Below are 20742 nucleotides of genomic sequence, written 5' to 3' on the forward strand. Positions count from 1 at the left end.
ACAAACAATTGGCAGGCAAACCATAATTATTGACTTCGATGTCTGGCAGACACTTTTTCAAAAATGAACAATGCAAGACTGTCACTCAAGGAAAACAACTGTCAGTATTTGTTGCCCATGATAAAATTGGAACTTTCAAAAGAAAATTAGAAAAGATTTGTTGCTGGCAGTGGTGGCCCATGCCTTTAATCCCAGCACTCAGGAAGGCAGAGGCAGGCGTATCTCCGCAAATTCTAGTCCAGCCTGGTATACGGAGCAAGTTCAAGGACAGCCAGTACTACACAGAGAAATCCTGTCTTGGAAAAGAAAGAAAGAAAGGAAGAAGGGAGGGAGGGAGAGAAGGAGAGAGGGAGGGAGGGAGGGAGGGAGGGAGGGAGTGAGGGAGGGAGGGAGGGAGGGAGGGAGGGGATTTGTCTGAGGGAATCAGTAGTAATATTAATAAATGCTTTTTTTCATTAGACAGTAGAAAACATTGACCTTTTTAGATCACTCAGAGCCAGAGACTGAATTGCATAACCCCTTCTCAAACAGATGTTGAAGCCAAATAAGATGGAGTAGTTAGATTGGAAATTGGAGCCTTTGGGAAAGTTAGGTTTAAATTATTTATAATGAAGTGTAGATGAGGTTTAGTGTACACTAATGATGAAATTAGCACACTTATTAAGAAGAGACACCAGAGACAGGGCCACGTGTCACATACCTATAATCTCAGCACTTGAGTGGCAGAGGCAGGAGAATCAATCAGCAAGTTTGAAGTCAATTAGGCCACATGAAACCCTGTCTCAAAAAGATAAAAAAGGGACCTACAAGATGGCAAGATGGCTCAGTGGGTAAAAGTGCTCTCTGTCAAGCTGACAACCTGAGTTTGACTCGGGGAATATACACATTAGGAGAAAACTACCTCTCCCCAAATTACTCTCTGATCTTCACAGTGAGCAGTGAGTTCACACACACTCAAATATATATATAAAATTTAAGACAGACTGGATAGACATGGTGGTTCATGCCTTAATCCTAGCACTAAAGAGACAGTGGCAGATGGATTTCTGTGAGTTCCAAGCCAGGCAAGCTGGAACAAAAATCAAGCCCCGTCTGGGGAAAAAAAGGACAAAAGATATCAAAAAACTTTACTATGTTCTCATGAGAGCAAGCACACTCACCATTACCACCCACATATGTGATCACACAGCCAGAAGTAGCTACCTATAAATCAAGAAAACCCTCATCAAAAAACTAACCTAAGCTGGGAGGTATTGGTACACATCTTTAATCCCAACACTTGGAAGGCCGAGGCAGGCAGATTCTAAATTTTGGTTGGAGTCCAGTCTGGTCTTCAGAGCAAGTTCTAGGACAGTCAGGATTACACAGAGAAACCCTGTCTTGAAAAAAAAATTTTTTAAAAAGAAACTACTATAGTTGTATAGCATCAAAAATATTCACAACTATCTAATAAATAAATTAAAAAGTATTCCTGGGACTGTTTACTCACTTGCCTGCTTTTGGTACTCGGTCTTCTGTGTCATCAAGTCAGCCTCTCAAGTACTGGGGTTACAGCATTCCTTCCTTTTCTAACCCACATACCTGGGTTTTCTTTATATACTCCACAAAATAAACTATGGCAACTGGCTAAATTCAGAAGCATACAAGAATCCAGACAAATATTTAAAAGATTAGAAATAAATGGGGTTTTTTTTTCTATTTTGTTTGGTTGGTTTTGGGGATTTTTCAAGACAGGATTTCTCTGTATGTAGTCCTGGCTGTTTTGGAACTCACAGAGATCAACCTGCCTCACCCTCCCAAGTGCTGGGATTAAAGGAGTATGCCACCACTGCCTGGTTTTGTTTTTGTTTTTGTTTTTTTTACTTTTTAAACAGGCTCCAACTTGCTATGGAACCAAAGATGAAGTTGAATTCATCTTTCTGCCTCTACTTCCCAAATCCTGGAATTACAGGTGTGTGCACGAAAGGAAGCATTTTTTTTCAATTTACGTTTTCTAAATAAATATGCACTCACTGCTATAGTTCAGATATTTGTGTCCTTCAAAATTCCTGTTGACACTAAAACCCTATTATCTAAGGTGGTATTAAGAGCCAGGGATTCTCCAGGATAGGATCCAAAGCTACACAGAGAAACCCTATCTCAAAAAAACCAAAACTAAAAAACGAGGCAAGGATTCCGGGGAAGTGAAGTCATGAGGGCTCCACACTTGTGAATGGGCTTACAACAGTGTAAAAGGAGCCTCCTACACCTAACTCATTTGGCCCTTCAACCCCAGGAAGACACAGCTTTGATCCCTCCCAGAGGGCACATCAACAAAGAATCACCCTGAAAACAAAGAAAGAGTCCTTTCCAGATGCCAAATCTGCTGGTATCACCATCTTAGACCTCCTAGCCTCAAGAATTCTGAGAAACAGTCAGCAGTGATGCCACCCATCTTTAATCCCCGTACCTGGGGGATAGAGGCAGGCAGATACCTTCGAGTTCAAGGCCAGCCTGGTCTACAGAGCCAGTTCTAGGTCAGCCAGAGCTGTTACACAGAGAAAACCTATCTAAAAAAACCCAAATATATATATAAAGAACTCTGAGAAATTTCTATTATTTGTAAATGACCCTAAGGGATACAGCAACAAAAAAGAATATAAGTAGGTTAAAACCAGGATGCTTTACATACAGTAACTTTAAAAGAACAGCCAGTCAGTGGTGGTGCACATCTTTAATCCCAGCACTTAGGAAACAGAGGCAGGCAGATCTTTTTGAGTTCAAGGCCAACCTGGTCTACAAACCAAACAGTCAGGGCTACACAAAGGGACCCTGTCTCAAAATTAAAAAAAAAAAAAAACAGGATTTCTTAGGGTTGTTTTGTTTTTCAGCAGCTGGAGATCAAACACAAGGTTTTACACTGCTAGGCAAGGATTCCTCAAATGCCGACCAAAGACTTTGAAAAAATGCAGACCAAGTTGTTTTACCTTGAGACAGAGTTTCACATTGTAACTTTCAATGGCCTAGAACTGAGAGAGATCTGCCTGCCTCTGCCTCATGAATGCTGGGATTAAAGGCATGCACCACCATGCCCATGGAGACCAAGTTTTCTCTTACTAGCTATATAACCAAATATAAACTACCTAATTCCTATAGGCCTAAACTGTTTGAGTCTTTAATACATAGGCACAATTCTTTATACAATAGAAATGTAAGAATTAAACTATATATGGAGGACAGAAAACATACACAATATTACTCACAACAGATACTCAACAATTAAGACTGTTTTGTCTACTTTTAGCCACTACTTATCCTAAAGCCTAAGAAAATTTACTCTTGAGTTTTGATCCCTTTATCCTTAAAGTGAACTAGTGCCATGCAAGCATTGTTTGTACTACAAATCCAATAATAATTTAATAGTATTTGCATAAATATAAATAGCACTCACATATTTTATTTGTAAATATAAACTGTATATACAGATGGTGATTTTTAATATCAACGTAAGGCATGAAAACAAGTTAGGAAATTAAAATGCATATAAAATTACAAAACAGTGCTAGAAAAGAAATATGATCAGCAGAAATTGTTAAGAAATTATCAAAATGCAAATTTAAATTCAGATCATAATCTCAAATTAGCCAAAGACTGACACTTACTATGAAAAATATGTCAGCCCATGTTTCCTTCAAAATGTTTATATCTAAGAAAAAACACAGCATGGGGTTTGGGAGATAGTTCAATGGGTAAGAACACTTGCAGTGGCCGGGCGGTGGTGGCGCACGCCTTTAATCCCAGCACTCGGGAGGCAGAGGCAGGCGGATCTCTGTGAGTTCGAGGCCGGGCTGGACCGACAGCCTCCAAAACAATACAGAGAAACCCTGTCTCGTAAAACCAAAAAAAAAAAAGAACGCTTGCAGTGAAAGCAAGAGGACCTAAGTTCAAATGCAATGCACCCACAGAAAAGCCAGGCATGGCTATACACACCTAGCATTGCAGGGTTGGAGGGAGACAGGCAGTCCCAGAAGCTTGTTAGATAGCCAAATGAGTGGACTGTAGGAGGAAAGTAAGCTTCAAGTTCAATGAGACCTTGTCTCAAAAAAAAAGTGGTGAGCATAGTGGTTCATAGCCATCCAAAACCCCAGTACCAGTACCTTCCTTCTATCCTCCACAGGCATGTGCAAACGAACACCCATATATATATATGAATTATATATTATATTATATATAAAATTAAAAAATAATAAAAAGGCCAGATATGGTAAGGCACACCTTTAATCCCAGCACCGGGGAAGTAGAGGCAGACAGATCTCTATATAGTGAGTTACAAGGCAGCTAGAGCTACATAATAGAGAGGCCTGCCTCAAAATAAAGCAATAATAAATAAACACTAATTAAAGAATTAGATTTTCCTAAAGTCAGTCCAGTACTATCAGGGACATGCACTAGATGTTCCCTGGGTACAAAGTAGAGGCACTTTGTTGTATGACAACCTTAGCCGCTCTCAAAGATTTCTTAAGGAATATCTAAAAGGATGAACAAAAGGAAAAATGTCAAAAGCAAAGTTATGAAACATCAATACAGCTCAGCAACTACATAGTGCTTGGTAATCAGTACTATGAGTGATGAGAGATAATCCAGGAGTGTACACTACACTGCAGATAGGCACATGTCGTAGATGCCCATGAATGTTGTGTAAAGGAGCCAAGGGAGAGATTTAAATGGGAAAGTGACAAGAATATACCCCATAGACCCTTGTCTTGAGTAACCACAGGATGGTATCGTAATTCCTTTAAATTAGGACAAAACACAGAAGAGACAATTTTAACTGTTTGTGAGTAGGAAGTGTATCCATATTCTTTACTGTCTGTATACATGCACAATAGAAAGTTTTATGGGCACTGTTAGTGTTTAAGTATATAACCTATGGGAAACTCTGGTCTGAAGAGAGGGAAGGATCAAGAAATTAAATGGTAAAGAGATAATACACACTAATTTTGCCTTTTTACTTTTTTGTAATCTCCTATTTATTCTAAGTGTATGTATTATTTCAACAATAGAAAAGATAAAACTTTTTACAGTTAAAAATAAAAATAAGGCAAAAAAGAAAAAAAGGGAAAGGAAAGGCTGGTTCACATAAAATTCAGGAAGAAGGGAGAAAGAAGAAGGAAGATTTAGGGGGCTACAGAGATGGCTCAGAGGTTAAGAGCACTGACTGCTCTTCCAGAGGTCCTGAGTTCAGTTCCCAGCAACCACATAGTGGCTCACAACCATCTATGATGAGATCTGGTGTCCTCTTCTGGTGTGCAGAGAGACATGGAGGCAGGATGTTGTATTCATAATAAATAAATAAATCTTAAAATAAAAAAAGAAGGAAGATTTAATCAGGCAGGAGACAAGGCCTCCCAAAACACCAACCCCTGACTCCATGTCGTTCAGCGGCACAAGACTTTGCCTAGCATGTTCAAGGTCCTAGATTTGATCTGGGTTAAAGGCAGGAAGCCCATAACTTATTTAGGAGGCTGAGGCAGGATTGTTCTTGGGCTATACAGCAGAATACCATCTTTAAATAACAAAAGCACTAGAAATCTCATTTTTATAAAGTAAGGTAGTGAGTACTGAGTACACAGGTCTTCAAGTTGTGAGGTTTTTATTTGTTTGTGTGGTTGTTTTTGTTTGGTTGGTTTGTTTTGTTTTGTTTTGTTTTCTTCAAGACAGGGTTTCTCTGTGTAACAGCCCTAGCTGTCCTGGAACTCAACTTTGTAAATCAGGCTGGCTTCAGAGTCAGAAATCAGCCTGCGGCTGCCTCCCAAAAATTGGAATTAAAAGTGTGTGTCACCATGCCTGCCTCAACTTGTTATTCCAAATTGTGGATTTGTGTTAAATACACCTTTATGCATATGAGCCATTTCATAATTTAAAAAGGTATGGTCAGGGTTAGGGAATCAGAATTCTAGAAAAAAACCCACACTCTGGCACTTATTGGATGCATGCCTTAAACAAAGCACTTACTCTTTATTACTCTTAACAGCATAGTTGTTATTTTTAGATTATGAAACTAACAGCTAGCTTTTTCTGACATTTAATGAACTGCTTAAGGTAACTAAACTACAAACATACAACCTGTAGATTAATTGTGGTTTCAAAATAACATAAAACAATAACTTCTTTATAAACAAACAAAACAAAAATGCCATAATACCTCAGTGGCAGGGTAACATAACCATTCACCATTCTAGCTTCTGCCCATCTCTCTATGAAAACTAATATTGTCTTAATAGTCACTACATAAAATTGTGTTAAATGCTTTCTTAGCTTATTCTGTTTAACTCACAAAACAATCTTAATGAGGTTAACTCTATTATCCTCACTTTACAGATTATCTCATTGTGTCCAAGGTCACATATCTAGTAGCAGTGAGTAAGCTTCAGAATCCACACATTTATTTTGCTCACTTCTAAACTTAAAACAGTCTGTCCTTCCCATGACACTGAAAGCTCCTGACAACTGCTTTTTTTTTTTTTTTTTTTTTTTGCTTCTCAAGACAGGGTTTCTCTGTGTAGCTTTGGAAGCTGTCCTGGAACTGGCTCTTGTAGACCAGGCTGGCCTGAAACTCACAGAGCACAGAGATCCACCTGCCTCTGCCTCCTGAGTGCTGGATTAAAGGCCTGCGCCACCAACGCCCGGCTTGACAACTGCTTTTAGTTCATCTCCATCTCCCCTAGCACTGAGCAGGCACTAAACAGTGAACATACTCTGTGTGTGTGTGTGTGTGTGTGTGTGTGTGTGTGTGTGTGTGTGTGTGTGTGTGTGTCTGCATCTGTGTATAGCATTTAAGACATGAACTCGTCTGTTTCCTTTGACAGCCTTTGTGTAGTATGAATGTTTTGTTTTGCCATTTTAACCATAGCTAAACATACTATTCAAGACCTTCAATGTATTCAAAATGTTGCACAATAATTACCACTAAGTATAAAAAGGGTTGTATGGCTTTACTGAAATCAATCCTCTTTTAAATATTGGAATCAGAGTTGGGGTTTAAAGTCAAAACCCTTGACTCCTAAATTCATGAACCCTTCCTTCACTTTCCCCAGGCTTCTGTCTACCAATCTCTCCACCTGTTCTCCACTTTTCAACGGTGTCTGCTTCACTACTGCACAGGTAACCATGACTAGAGGAAAAATAAATCCACAAGACAGTTCTCCCAGGTGATTATCTTTCATTTTGAGCCTTCAAAAACTAGGGCTTTAACATCAGCTAATTCACAAAAGCAATGTCTAGACCCCAGAGTAAAATGATGAGGAGAAATGCTCTCATTGGTTAGATTACATTTTCACTGTATTACAGGTAACTGCTCAAGCTTGATTTTTTTAAATTAGAATACAGAAAGCATCCAAAAACAAACAAACACACCCACACTTCCAATTGCAAGAATGTCTATCCCTCCATCGCTCCTCCTATTTTGGGGGAAAAATTTTTAAAGACTATGAGCATCTTTATGTGGTCAATTATGAAACCCAAGGAAAATGGTTTGGTTTGTAGCTAAACACTAAAGTTTTAACAAAAAAAATTTTTTAATTCCTATTGGTATTAATCTTATCTTCTTTCCATTTCTCCTCATTTTCCCTCAGACTGAGCTCCAATCAACAGCCACTCCAAGTTTAACATATCACACTTAATGCAATTAAACCCAGAAAACTGTTTCCCTAACGATGTTCCCCTCACCCAGACTCAATTCCCAGCACCCACACAAAGACATACATTCAGGCATGCCAATGCACATAAAATAAAAATAAACCAAGAAGAAAAGAAGATGTTCCGTCTCTTTACACTCCTCTCTACCTTCCATCATCAGGGTTCTACCACAAGAATAAACTTACCTCTAAGCTTTAAACCACATTTCTGATGACTGGATGGAGCTACTGTTTTTGTAGTTAGTGCAACCTGCCTATATCAACGCCATCCCCTTAAAAACAAAATATGGCTGCATTTACTTCATTTATCCACGCCTGACAGAACTCTGATCACTTGAATTCCTTTAAAAGAAAATTCAATCTATAGAAACAGCAGTGTCAAAAAAGAATCAAATGAACAAGTCCATCAGTAACAAATCATCTTATCCATGAATATTTATTACATTTCCATATTTCCTGTCTTCTCTGTTTACATAATGGTAATGCCAAGACTCATCTCAGGATTATTAGTCTGCAGTACAATGATGGGCCTAATTGCCTTGCAAACCAGGACACCAATAAATGGAGTCTTCAAGCAATCAATTTTATTGGGGAGAGGTGGGGCTTGCTAACCTCTTTTTGCCTAGTGCACCTTGCCTGCCTAGAAAATAAATTCAGTCTTCCTATTTTTCAGTATCATTAATCAGTTCTCAAGCAAGAATACACCCTTAACAACCTCAAGTTCATCAAAGTCCATTTAAATGACAAATTCCAGAACTAGTTTTCAGTGTGCCAGAGAGAGGAGGGAAAGGAGAAGGCAGAAACGGTTTCACCTTTTCCCCCCTTTCATGAGAGTGGGTTCCTCCACCCTCGAGGAGTTTCTCTTTATGACACAGGAATTGCAAGACACCCCCCTCCCCGGCTCAGTTAATTCCACCTTAAATGAAGATTCTCTCAAAACTTTACCCTTGGGCTGTTATTTCCAGACAATACCAACATAAACCAAACAAAAAGGTCACATTGACAGCATAAGACATCCCCTAGGAGAATCTTTACCGTACTTTCTCTCCCCTGTGAAAGACCCTTCTAATGACCTTATTATTATTATCTCTCACCAAAGCAACCATGGATGCTAAGTGTTCTAACCCCTAAACCTCTGGCATGTCTTGGAGGACATCCTTTCCTAAAAAAGCCTCCGACTCCTTCCCAGCACTGCTCACTGGCCCTCTCCATCCTCTCTGTCCCAACCTACCCACAGGCTGGGTCTCCAAGTCTTAAATTCCCCCTCTGCCACCACACCACAGGTAACCAGCTCATCAGACATTACTTCTGCTAAACTAGCAGAGACGTTTTCTTTAAGATGCCCTCCCCTAACCTTGCTCACCACCTGCCAGTATCCTTTCAGTGAGTCCTTCTGACTAAGGAGTCTTACATACCCTCTGCCTCCAACTTACACCCACGGGAGCCACCTTGCTCCCTCCAGTGATTTTAAACACCCTAAATCGTTTTCCACTGTGCCCTCATCCCCAATTTCAATCCCTGCCCTCCTATTTGGGGCCCAACTTACAATTTACTCCCTCCTGGCAGCTTACCAACCATCTCCTGTAGTTGGAAGTCTCCTTCTCCGCGACTCCCAACCCATATTCCAACCTCCAGCAGCCGACCCCAAGAAAACCCCAAATAAATTCTACCTCTTCTGTTCTCTCCAAATCCAAGCTACTTCCTTAAGGATTCGCAAATTCCACCATCCCCAGAAGCCACTTCAAGCTTCGGTCTCAACCCATGCCAAACCCCTCACCCCCAGCTCCTCCATCAGTCTTCCCCAGGTCCACCCCAAACCCCACCTTCCAGAATTAGCAATCCCCGGAGTCCCATCCAACGTTTATTTCCCACTCCGCATTGAAAAGATCTCCTTATCCCCCACCCCAGCTCTGATCCCAAGCTGTCAACTGCTTTAGGCCAACCCCAAATCTTCACCTTCATTCAGTCCCCTCCCCCATTAAAAGACATCCCACTCCGGTCTCACCTTCCACCTCGCCCCAAGACAATCCAAAATTCCACCTCGATACCCCCACACCATGCTCCTGTCCCAGGTCTGGTTATCCCTCCTTGTAAAGTCGCCCCCCTCCCCCGCTACCCTCCCTTGACCTGCTGGTGTCCCACCCTCACCCAACCCCCAGCCCGCGCTCGGACAAGTCTCCCCCACCAGCCCGCCGTTCCATCGCCACCTCGGTCCCCTCCCCCCAGCCGGCGCGGGGGGCCCCACGGCCCCCACCCTCATTCTCGCCGGCGCCACCAGCCCAAGCTCCACAGGAGCGGGCCGGGGGGCGGGGGTCTCCTCACCGGCGAGCTGCTGCAAGCGAAAACCGCGGCGGCGGCAGCTGAGGCGGCGGTGCCCTTGTCTTCTCCGGAGGCTACAGCGGCGACGCTCTCGTTCTCTCGTCCGTGTCCAGTAGGGTGGTGGATGGCGCGCAGGGACGGGAGCCTCCTCCTCCTTCTCCTCAGCTACTCGGCTCTGAATCCTCTGCAGTAGCCGCGGAGAAACCCGACAGTGGGGGAGGGGACGCTCGGCTGCAGGCAAGAGAGGAGGAGGCGGAGGGAGGGGGCGGGGGACCGCTGAGAAGGGCGGGGGAGGAGGAGCCCGCGAGCCGTCCCGACACGTCCCACAGCCTCAGAGCTCCTGGACTACAACTCCCGGCATGCTCTGCCGCGGCCCTGCGCGGCCTGCATCTTCCAACCGCGTGCCGTTCCTGGGGCCGCACCCTCTCGGGTCACAGACAATGGAATGAAGCCGACTGTCCACTGGAGACTTTTGTAGACCCAAAGACCGCTTGAGAAGGAAGTCGGATATTTTTGCAGCCTCATCTCCATGAGACAAAACTCTCTACGTCTCCAACCTACACAAACACTCGCTTCATCCCGAAGGACTACACCTCCCAGCATGCCGCACAAAGCTGCCCATCCTCTCCTTCCGGACCCCTCTGAGACCCGGTACTACAGTTCCCAGGAGTATGGTCCTTGCGAAATGCTGGGATTTGCAGTTCTCAGTTCTTCCTCCATGTTAAGAAAAAGAAGTGAAAGAGAGGAAAGGGGGAAGGACTACTCCAGCCCACAGAGCTTGGGCCTAGATGGGCTACATCACCTGTAATTCTGTACTCTCCTCCACATCTCCGTTGTCGCTGTCTCTCCAGAACTAACACAGCAGCTGCCCCACTGTCTTCCCTGCAAATTAGAGGACGATTCTGCCACTTGAATCCTCATGTAAAAAGGACATTTGTTTACATTTACATTACTTACAAGTATTTAATCTGCAAAAATGATCGAAATGCTTAGGAAAGAGATCAAGGTTATTAGAGGAGGTTGTTGAATAGGAGGTGGGAAAGATGGAGATATCCATCAATATGGACTGATTCAACAAACGGTGATGCATCCATACAACATAGTGCTAAGCAGCCATTTGAAATGCTGATAAATATCTTTAGACGTGGAAGGCTTTTCACAGTTTGCTCTCGGAGGGGCAAATTGATTACAAAAACTGCACGACTAGATAGGTTCAATTTATTTGAAGTTTGAGAATATAAAAGCATAACGGTTTCAGGAAAGAGATTCTCCAAAATGTTATCAGTGATTAGATTTGAAAAAAGAAAAAAGATTGCTAGGTTTCAAGTTACTTATTTTGTATTTCCTGCATTGTTTAACAGAATACACACCTTTTTTTTTTTTTAACTGAAAGGCTATTTCCAAAGGAAAAAAAAATGTATTATCTCCCAATACAACAACCTCTTTCCCACCTAGAAACTTTCCTTGGTCCCCCGTTTCCAGAATGGTGCTTTAGGACTGTGTCTTTCTGTAAACTCAGTAGATCTGCTATTTAAAAGATGGTGGTTATGGACGGTACTAGTTACCTCTCTGGATGCTCAGGCAAAATACCTGACTACTGCAACTGATGAAAGGAAGGAAGGGGTTTTGTTTGTTTGTTTGTTTTTTGGGTTGTTTGTTTGTTTGTTTGGTGTTTCTTTTGGAGGGAGGGATGCTCAAGACAGGTTTGGGGTTTCTGTGTGTAGCCCTGGCTGTCCTGGAACTCACTTTGTAGACCAGGCTGGCCTTGAACTCACAGAGATCCACCTGCCTCTGTATACACCACCACAGCACAGATGGAAGGGTTTATTTTGACTTACTTTCACCTTAGGAAAGATTATTTGTCAGGTCCAAAAGCAACTTCGCTCAAATGGCTATCTGTGGTGCCTATTAGCTTACCAAAGCATATTCTGGCCTCCATACTCCTTCTGTATCAGAAGAACCTGTTACAGAGTCCATACTGGCATCATGGCTCTTCTCAGCCTACCCCCATCCTAAATTTCTCCAGCTTGTGGCCCTGCCTGCAGCTTCTCATTCCCTTGTGCCCTTGCTATTTTGACTATGTGTTCTCTTGCTCTCTCTCTCTCTTGGTCAACTGTTTCTCTTCTTCTCCCCACCGCTCCCTCATCTCACGGCCAAGTCCAGTCTGCTGGCCATGTTCAGCCTATTGCTTTGTCTTTCTGCTCTGAATTCTTCCAGATGCCTCTGGCGGTACTATCCCTCATTACAACAATAAAAACCTTCAGTCCATACAGCTTGGCAGTAGGAACAGGTCACATGAGAGGGAGATGCTTGTGCTCAGAAAGCACCTTTTCCTTTCTATTCAGTCTAGGAACCCCATCCCAAGGTACAGCCCACATTTAGGGTGAGTCCTCCCACCTCATTGAACCTAATCTAGATAACCCCTCAGACATGCCCAGATACTTGTTTTTCCATAGTAGTCCTAAATCCCCTCAAATTAGCAAGATTAGCCATCACAATTATATATATATATTGAGCAAGGAACTCTCAATTTCTCTTCTCAAATTATTTCTTTTTCTGGGCTTTTTCCCCCTACTCCAAAGTCTCACATAGCCCAGTGTGGACTGGAACTGGCTATGTATCGAAACAGGACTTGAAAGCCTGATTCTCAGTCTTCCACTCTCCAGTGCTGGAAATACAGGTGTGCCACGTGCACCCAGCTTTCTCTTTATTCCTACACATTCTCCAAACCCAAGCCAGTCATACCTTCCATAGAGTCCATTTTAGACACACTGATTTTCCTTATGTCTTATTCTTTTTTTTAATATTTTATTTATTGTGTATACAGTCTTCTGCCTGCATGCCAGCGGAGGGCACCAGATCTCATTCAAGGTGGTTGTGGGCCACCATGTAGTTGCCAGGAATTGAACTAGGACCTCTGGAAGAACAGTCAGTGCTCTTAACCGCTGAGCCATCTCTCCAGCCCACCTTATGTCTTATTCTTCTCCTGGTGGTTTCTGATCTGTGAGCCAGTTGCTCATTGTGCACAAGGTAAGTGAGCATGATTATTGTAAAGGGTCTACAACACTACCCCACAAGCCATTGTCTGTGGAATGAATGAAATGTATCTTCACTTTAAAAATATTTTTCTGCTGGGCGTTGGTGGTGGTGCATGCCTTTAATCCCAGCACTCGGTAAGCAGAGGCAGGCAGATCTCTGTGAGTTCGAGGCCAGCCTGGTCTACAAGAGATAGTTCCAGGACAACCTCCAAAACAATACAGAGAAATCCTGTCTCTGGGCTGGGGAGATGGCTCAGCAGGTTAAGGCGAGCCTGATATGATACCCAAGTTTAATACCCAAAACCTACTACATAAAAAGCATGTGTGATAATGAGCACCTGTGATCTGAGCACTCAGGAGGCAGAGATGGAAAACCACCCAGCACTCCTGAACCCTCTAGGCTGGAGTACAAAGCACCTTTGCAGAAACTAAAGAGACCTTGCCTCAAGAGTGTAGAAGGAGAGAATTAATTCCCCAGTCTTCAGGGGTTTTTTGCTTGTTCAGTTGGTTGGTTTTTCTGCTATTGTTGCTGTTGTTTTGTTTTTCCAGATAGGATTTCCCTGTAAGAAGATAATATAAAATAAAATGAAAGCCAAGAGTCGTGATGCTTGTATATGCTTCTAGAAGTTGGAACGTGGAAACAAAAGAATCAGAGTTCAAGGTTAGCTTCCTACAATGAAGTTTTATTTTGTTTTAACTATTTATTTATTTTTATGGCTATAAGTGTTGTTTCCTGCATGTGTATGAGCCCTTGAAAGTCAAGAGGGTTTAGGATCTCCTAGAATGGGAGTTACAGACAATTGTGAGCTACTATGTAGGTTCTGGGAATTGAATCCAGGTCCTCTAGAAGAACAACCAGTGTTTGTAATCACTGAGCCATCATTCCAGCCCCAAGACTTTCTTGTCTCTATTTTATAAAAAGTAAGGCTGAACATGGTGGCTCATGTCTTTAATCCCAGCACTCAGGAGGCAGAGGCAGGCAGATCTCTGAGTTCGAGGCCAGACTGGTTACAGGATAACAAGGACTATACAAAGAAACCATGTCTCAAAAACCAAAACAAAATAGGTAAGTGGATTCCTCAAACTGTTCTTTTCTCTTTATTGAATTTTATTAATTATTGTTTCAGCCATTATGATATTTCTTTGTTAGTAATTATTTCCATCAAATCTACCTTTTCCTTTGCGCAATTTCAGCACTGTTGGCTTTAATTTTGTCATTTCTACTAAAAGGAATTTTCCCAGGGGCCAGCTTTGCAGTGTTCAGTGTTATTCACAAAGACAAGATCATTCAGTCTGCTTTTCCATCCATAGTAAATTGTACCACATGGAGCTTTAGCCACTGTCGGTTTTATTTTTATGTTGATTATTTCTACCATATGGAATTTTTCTACAATCCTATGAAAACAAACTCAGAGTCAAAATGACACGGTCCAAACACTATCCTTTGCCTGTCATCATCTGATTAATTTGTACTTTGTAATGAATTTGTCCTAGTAATGTGATGGGCATTTTGCACCTATCTCGCAAAACATCTCTGGAAGCCTTGATACAAATTTGGAATTTATTTCTACAACTGCTCTGGGGATTGTGCTGGTTGTGGTGGTGGAAGGATGTTTACCCTGTCATGCTCAAGGCCCTGAGTTTAAAAAAAAAAGTGTCTCTAAGGACAGGCATGGTGGCATCCCACATATGACAGGTACAGTCAGTAAGAGTAAGAGTTCAGCTAAATGGGAGATTAAGGCCAGCCTGAATTGCATGAAACCCAATAATAATAATAATAATAATAATAATAATATCAGCAACACAACAATTTACTGTGGAATCATAAGAAAAATAGACATTAAGGATACATTAGAACTGGTCTTTATTAATGACCCAACAGCTGTTTTAGTGTCTAAATCTATTATTTTATTAAATCCTTCAGTCTATGCTTCCTCAAATACACCGTTAAATTTTTTTTGTTTGTTTTTCAAGAGAGGGTTTCTCTGTATTTTTGAAGCTGCTCTGGAACTTACTTTGTAGACCAGGCTGACCTCAAACTCACAAAGATAAGCCTGCCTCTGCCTCCCAAGGGAGTGCTAGAATTAACTGTATATGCCACCACTGCCAAGCTAAGTTTTCAGTTTTTTTTTTTTTAAGAGGCTAACAAAGGGCTGGAGAGATGGTTCAGAGGTTAAGAGCACTGTCTGCCCTTCCAGAGGACCTAAGTTCAATTCCAGCAATCACATGGTGGCTCACAACCATCTGTAATGAGATCTGGTGCCCTCTTCTGGTATTCAGGCAGAACAGTGTATGCGTGATAAATAAATAAATCTTAAAAAAAAAAAAAGAGGCTAACCAAGAGAAAACACACGAATAAAAAAAACAAAACAAAACAAAAAAAAAAAACCTCTGAAAGAGCTTCCTGTGACCAAATAGAGACAAAGGCATGAATATATTTTATAACACTAGGGCAAATGGAAAACTACCATTTATATGGAAGACTGTTGCATGAACTGCTATGCCAGAGTGTTAGGAAATAAATAACACACCACTGATATCCAATACATGAGTAGCAAGTACCCATTCTAATATTTTATTCCAACAGTCAATGGTAAGCAAATAGCATTGCATCCTGTTCATCCTTCAGGATCTGAACCAGATACCAGAAAGCCTCTATCGACCTGTTGGGTGCGAGTCTGCTCTGGGCTCCCAAGGCTGGCTCACACTCTTCACTATCTACCCTCCTCCCTCAATGGCAAGGCCCAAGGGTGTGTGATTCATCTCTGTGACCTGGGGTGATTGAATTAATGAATCAATCAGTTAACACAAAAGTACATAGACTATATAGATAATCAATTCAAATGCAAAATTACACATTAAGTGAAAGGTAGAAAATAAATGGAATTTTAGGAAGCCATCATAGCAAGGAATGCTCCCACACAGTGATAGCAACATGAGGGAAGACGCTTGACATACTGGGCTCACTTCTTGCTTCTGCCACTTCAAAGTTTCATGACTTCAAGTTGCTTGCCGCCTGTGTCTGTTTTCTTGTCCATGAATGTGGTCATCCCAGTAGACTCCCCTCCCACAGATAAAGGTAACTGAGGTAATGGATGCTGTCATGCTATGAGGAGCTGGCAGAGTGACGACTTGGGAGAAGGGGTTGGAGTTGAAGTCTAGCAGAATCCTTCGTATTAAGCTGCTCAAATATACAAACTTTAAAAAATAAAAAGTAGGACTGGGCCTGGAGAGACGGCTCAATACTTAAGAGCTGTTGCTCTTGCAAAGAACCTAGGTTTGGTTTCCAGCACTCACATGGCAGCTCACAACTGTCCCTCACTCCAGTTCCAGAATACACAGTGAACATTCCTACATGCAGACAAAACACGCATACACATAAGATACAATAAATATAAAAGAAATAAAAGTCCAGTTGTCAAGATGGCTCAGCAGGTAAAGGCTCCTGCTGCCAAGCTTGACAACCTAAGTTCAAGCCTGGGAACTCACATGGTGGAGAGAGAGAACCTTCTACACACACACACACACACACACACACACTATATTCAAGTGGACACATGCACATATAAAATAAAATGTAATAAATAAGTATACCAATTGCAACTGTATATGAATCGTGTCCCCCTCAAAACAACAAAAAATGTCCATGTCCACATCATAACGCTTATACTTGGGAGTGTGACCTTATTTGGAAATAGTGTCTAGGCAGATGGGATTAAATAAGGATTTTGAAATGGGATCATCCTGGATTTAGGTGATCCCTAAATCTAATAACTTCATAGAGAAACTTACATTTTTCACTTTTGTCCAGTATTGGGGCTTGAACATGTTAGCCAAATGCTTTACCTTTGAACTCAGAGCAAGCTCTGTGTCCTTGAGACATAGAGGGATCACATGGTGGTATACAACTGTAACCTAGTACTTAGAGGCTAAATAGTAAGGGTTAAAAATGTCAAGGTTGGGCTGGAGAGATGGCTCAGAGGTTAAGAGCATTGACTGCTGTTCCAGGGGTCCTGAGTTCAATTCCCAGCAACCACATGGTGGCTCACTACCATCTAATATTCAATCTGGTGCCCTCTTCTGGCATGTAGGCAGAAAAGTGTATATGTAAAAAATAAATAAATAAATCTTTTTAAAAAAAGAAAGGAAAAGAAAAGAAAATGTCAAGGTTAGCTAAGGCTACATAGGAAACTGTCTTCAAAGCAGAAGGGAGAAGCCAGGTTTGGTGGCTCATGTCTTTAATCCCAGCTCTCAGGAGGCAGAGGCAGGCAGATTTAAGTGAGTTTGAGGCCAGTCTGATCTACAGAATGAGTTCCAGGACAGCTAAGGCTACTCACAGAAACCCAGTCTTCAAAAACAAAAACAAAGGGGCAGGGGTCTTGGGTATGATGGCGCATACCTTTAATCCCATCACTCAGGAAGATGAGGCAGACAGAGCTGTTAGTTGGAGACCAGACTTATTTACAAAGCAAGTTCCAAACTAGTCAAAGCCACATACTAAGACTGTCTCACAAAACAAAAATAAATAAATGGGGCTGGAGAGATGGTTCAGGGGTTAAGAGCACTGACTGCTCTTCCAGAGGTTCAATTCCCAGCACCCACATGGCAGCTCACGACTATCCGTAACTCCTGTTCTGGGGGATCCAATACCCTCATAAAGACATTCATGCAGGCAATTCACCAATGTACATAAAATAAATAAATAAGAGTTTGGGGTTGGCTCAGAGGCTAAATGTGCTAATTGCTCTTCCAAAGAACCAATGTTTGGCCGGGCGTTGGTGGCGCACGCCTTTAATCCCAGCACTCGGGAGGCAGAGGCAGGCGGATTTCTGTGAGTTCGAGGCGGGGCTAGACTGATAGCCTCCAAAACAATACAGAGAAACCCTGTCTCATTAAAAAAAAAAAAAAAAAAAAAGGACCAATGTTTGATTTTCTATATACACATGGCAACTCACAAGCATCTGTAACTCCAGTTCCAGGTGATCAGACACCTTCTTCTGATCGCCACAGATACCAGGCACACAGACATAGGTAGCCAAAATACCCATGCAATTAAAAAAAAAGTATCCAGCTGGGCGGTGGTGGTGCAAGCCTTTAATCCCAGCACTCGGGAGGCAGAGGCAGGCGGATCTCTGTGAGTTCGGGCTGGACCGATAGCCTCCAAAACAATACAGAGAAACCCGTTCTCGTAAAATAAATAAATAAATAAATACATAAAAATAAAATATACCCATGCAATAAAAAAGCAGTAAAAGGAAATAATATTTTTAATTCCTCCAGATAGATTCAGAGAAGTCTGTTTTGGATGTTTGTTGGGTCCCTTTATTTGAAGAGGAAACCACCTTTAACTTTTACTAATTTCTAATTAAAATTTAGAATTTCTTCAATTCTGTCTCTAGACCACCAGAGAATGATAGCAGCCCCTAGGGCTGACACCAATAGGAAGGTAAGATGCTTTTACACACACTAGAGTCAGAGAAGATCTAAAAATGATGTCCACTGAAACGCCTTCCTTCACTGTTACACACCTACTGGCTTACACTATCCAAAACATTAAATAGAAGCACCCAGAAAGGTAGAAGAGAACTGACCACAGATATTGTCCTCTAACATCCATATGCACCCCTGTGCACACATAACAAATAATAATTTAAAAATTTTAAATAGTCAAGTGGGTTCAGAAGCACACTCCTCACTGTCCGGAAGAATGACACCCTTGAGAGCCACCCAGATTGTTAACATGTATTGGTCACTGAACAGCAGAGTACTACACTATATAAATGGACTGAGGCTGTTTAATCATTCACTCATTGGAGGGTTGCCAGTTGTTTGCACTATGACAAATACAATAAAGCTGCTATGCACATTTATGTGTAGTTTTTTTGGGGAGGTTTTTTTTTATTCTTACTTGGTGTGTGTGTGTATCTGTGGGGGGGGTGCTGTGTTTAACCAATTAATTTCCAGGAATAACGCATACAAACCAAATTCCTCACCCAAAAAAAAAAAAAAGAGCTTTTTAACCTTAAAACTAGGGGAACACTGGAAGGAAAAAAGAAACCCTTTAAAGGGCAATAAACTTGAGTTCTGTTTCAGTAAGCATTTTACTGTTGTTCCAGGTTTGCGAACTTTCACTGATGACTGAAAACTGAAGCTTTGAGAAGCTCTTGCACTTCGTGGCTGAGCCTCTGAATCTTGGTTTTTGCAGACACATTTCTCCCCAACATGGACAATCATCCCACCCGCGAGTGATCTCCAATATCCTAGCTAGCTTTGACCTAGAAGGTTGTCGGGACTCCCCTTAACTCAAAGAACAGTTTCATGGAAGGGAAATGCAGCCGTCACCGTGTGAGGTATTTCTCCGAGGTGGACGTTCACAATGACGAAAATGACAGAGGACCCCCAGGGTATCTAGACAACTGTTTTTGGTGAAGCTGGCGTCAGTGGGGAAAAGCTTTCCTTTGCCACCATGTCCTTCAGGCTTTTCACTTTGACCGGCACTTAATGTGGAGATGCAGGACTAGAGACACCGTGGGATCCTTCAGTTGTCCCACTTGGAACACCTGCTCAGCTTAGTCTAACTTATTCTGTTTGGATGCATTAGAAAGGCTGTGGAGTGGTCGCCTTCATTGTCGTGTGTCTCAGCAAGGGGCCTCATAAAGAACACTGCAGCTACAGGGACATCATGGACACTGTCGCGGCCATTTTCTTCCCAGGCAGGCAGTTTTTAAACTCCAATAGCTGTATCCTTGTGGTTTAAAGGGTTGCTCTTTCTCTGTGTTTTTATTTGCGTTTTCATGCAATGCACGCGAATGTGTATGAGTGTAGGTATTCGTGTGCCACAGCACAAGGTGGGATGATGACCTTGGTTGGTGGCCCTCATCGTCCGCCTTGTTTGCGATACGATCACTGTGCAGGTTTTCCCACTGTGTGTGCTAAGCTAGCTAGCACCAGAACTTCCAGAGATTCTCCTGCGTCTGCCTCCCATCTTCTTCCCATAAGGGTGCCGGAAGTACAGAGGCTCACACTATGTGTCTGGCACTTATGTAGGTTCTGGGGATTTGAACTCACATCCTTATGCTTATTATTCTGCAAGTGCTTTTACCCAATGAGCCATCTCTCCAGTTTTCTCTCTATTTTTAAAAAGTTTATAGATAATTACCCTTTGTCAGTCAATCCAAACTTCAAAAAAGTATAGGCACTCTCTGCTTTAAGAAAAAGATGAGGCCAGGCAGGATTAGGAGGTGAAGGCAGGTGGATCTCAGTGAGTTTGAAGCCAGCCCAGTCTGCAAAGGGAGTTCCTGTAAAGCCAGGGCTACACACAAAGAAACACTGTCTCAACCACTTCCACCCACCCCACCCCACCCAAAAAAAGGAAAAGGAGATGGGAGAAAGAGAGAGAGGGAGAGAAACCGGGAGGAAGAAAGGGAGGAGGGGGGGAAACCTATGTTCTTACACTAAAGTCATCCAGCTCTGAGGTTTTCTTTAAGAAAAACGAGAAATGTCTGCCTTTTACCCAAGTTAGTTTGAGACCCTCCCTGTCTTCTGTGAGGCCAGGAAACAACATCTCCAGCCCAGCAGAGAAAGGCTCATGCTTTTGAGAACACGAGGGAGGAGACTTCCCTAACTGTCAGTCAGGGATTAGTGTGTATGGCTGCAGTCTAACAATGAGGAGGGCCAGCAATACCGAAGACCAGAGTTCGCTGCATTCA

The 20742-nt window shown here is 42.3% G+C and overlaps 1 protein-coding gene and 1 long non-coding RNA gene across 3 annotated transcripts in view; one reads left to right on the plus strand and one right to left on the minus strand.

Moving 5' to 3' along the window:
* Positions 1-10258, minus strand: part of Fam168a (family with sequence similarity 168 member A) — a 121660-nt gene extending 111402 nt beyond the window's left edge. Inside the window, exon 1 of one of the 2 annotated variants that reach the window (XM_005074007.4) lies at positions 9999-10258. The gene's annotated coding sequence lies outside the window, so the exon portion shown is untranslated. The remainder of the gene's footprint in view (positions 1-9998) is intronic. The other variant, XM_005074006.4, reaches the window with a different exon arrangement.
* A 46-nt stretch (positions 10259-10304) lies between these two features.
* On the plus strand, positions 10305-19804 carry LOC121144359. Its single transcript, XR_005881712.1, has 4 exons — positions 10305-10916; positions 12823-13025; positions 13583-13694; positions 19150-19804. It is a non-coding gene; the product is annotated as an uncharacterized LOC121144359 (long non-coding RNA).
* The last annotated feature ends 938 nt before the right edge of the window (positions 19805-20742 follow it).

Source organism: Mesocricetus auratus, unplaced genomic scaffold (genome assembly GCF_017639785.1).
Source record: "Mesocricetus auratus isolate SY011 unplaced genomic scaffold, BCM_Maur_2.0 Super-Scaffold_4256, whole genome shotgun sequence".
NCBI lineage: Eukaryota > Metazoa > Chordata > Mammalia > Rodentia > Cricetidae > Mesocricetus > Mesocricetus auratus.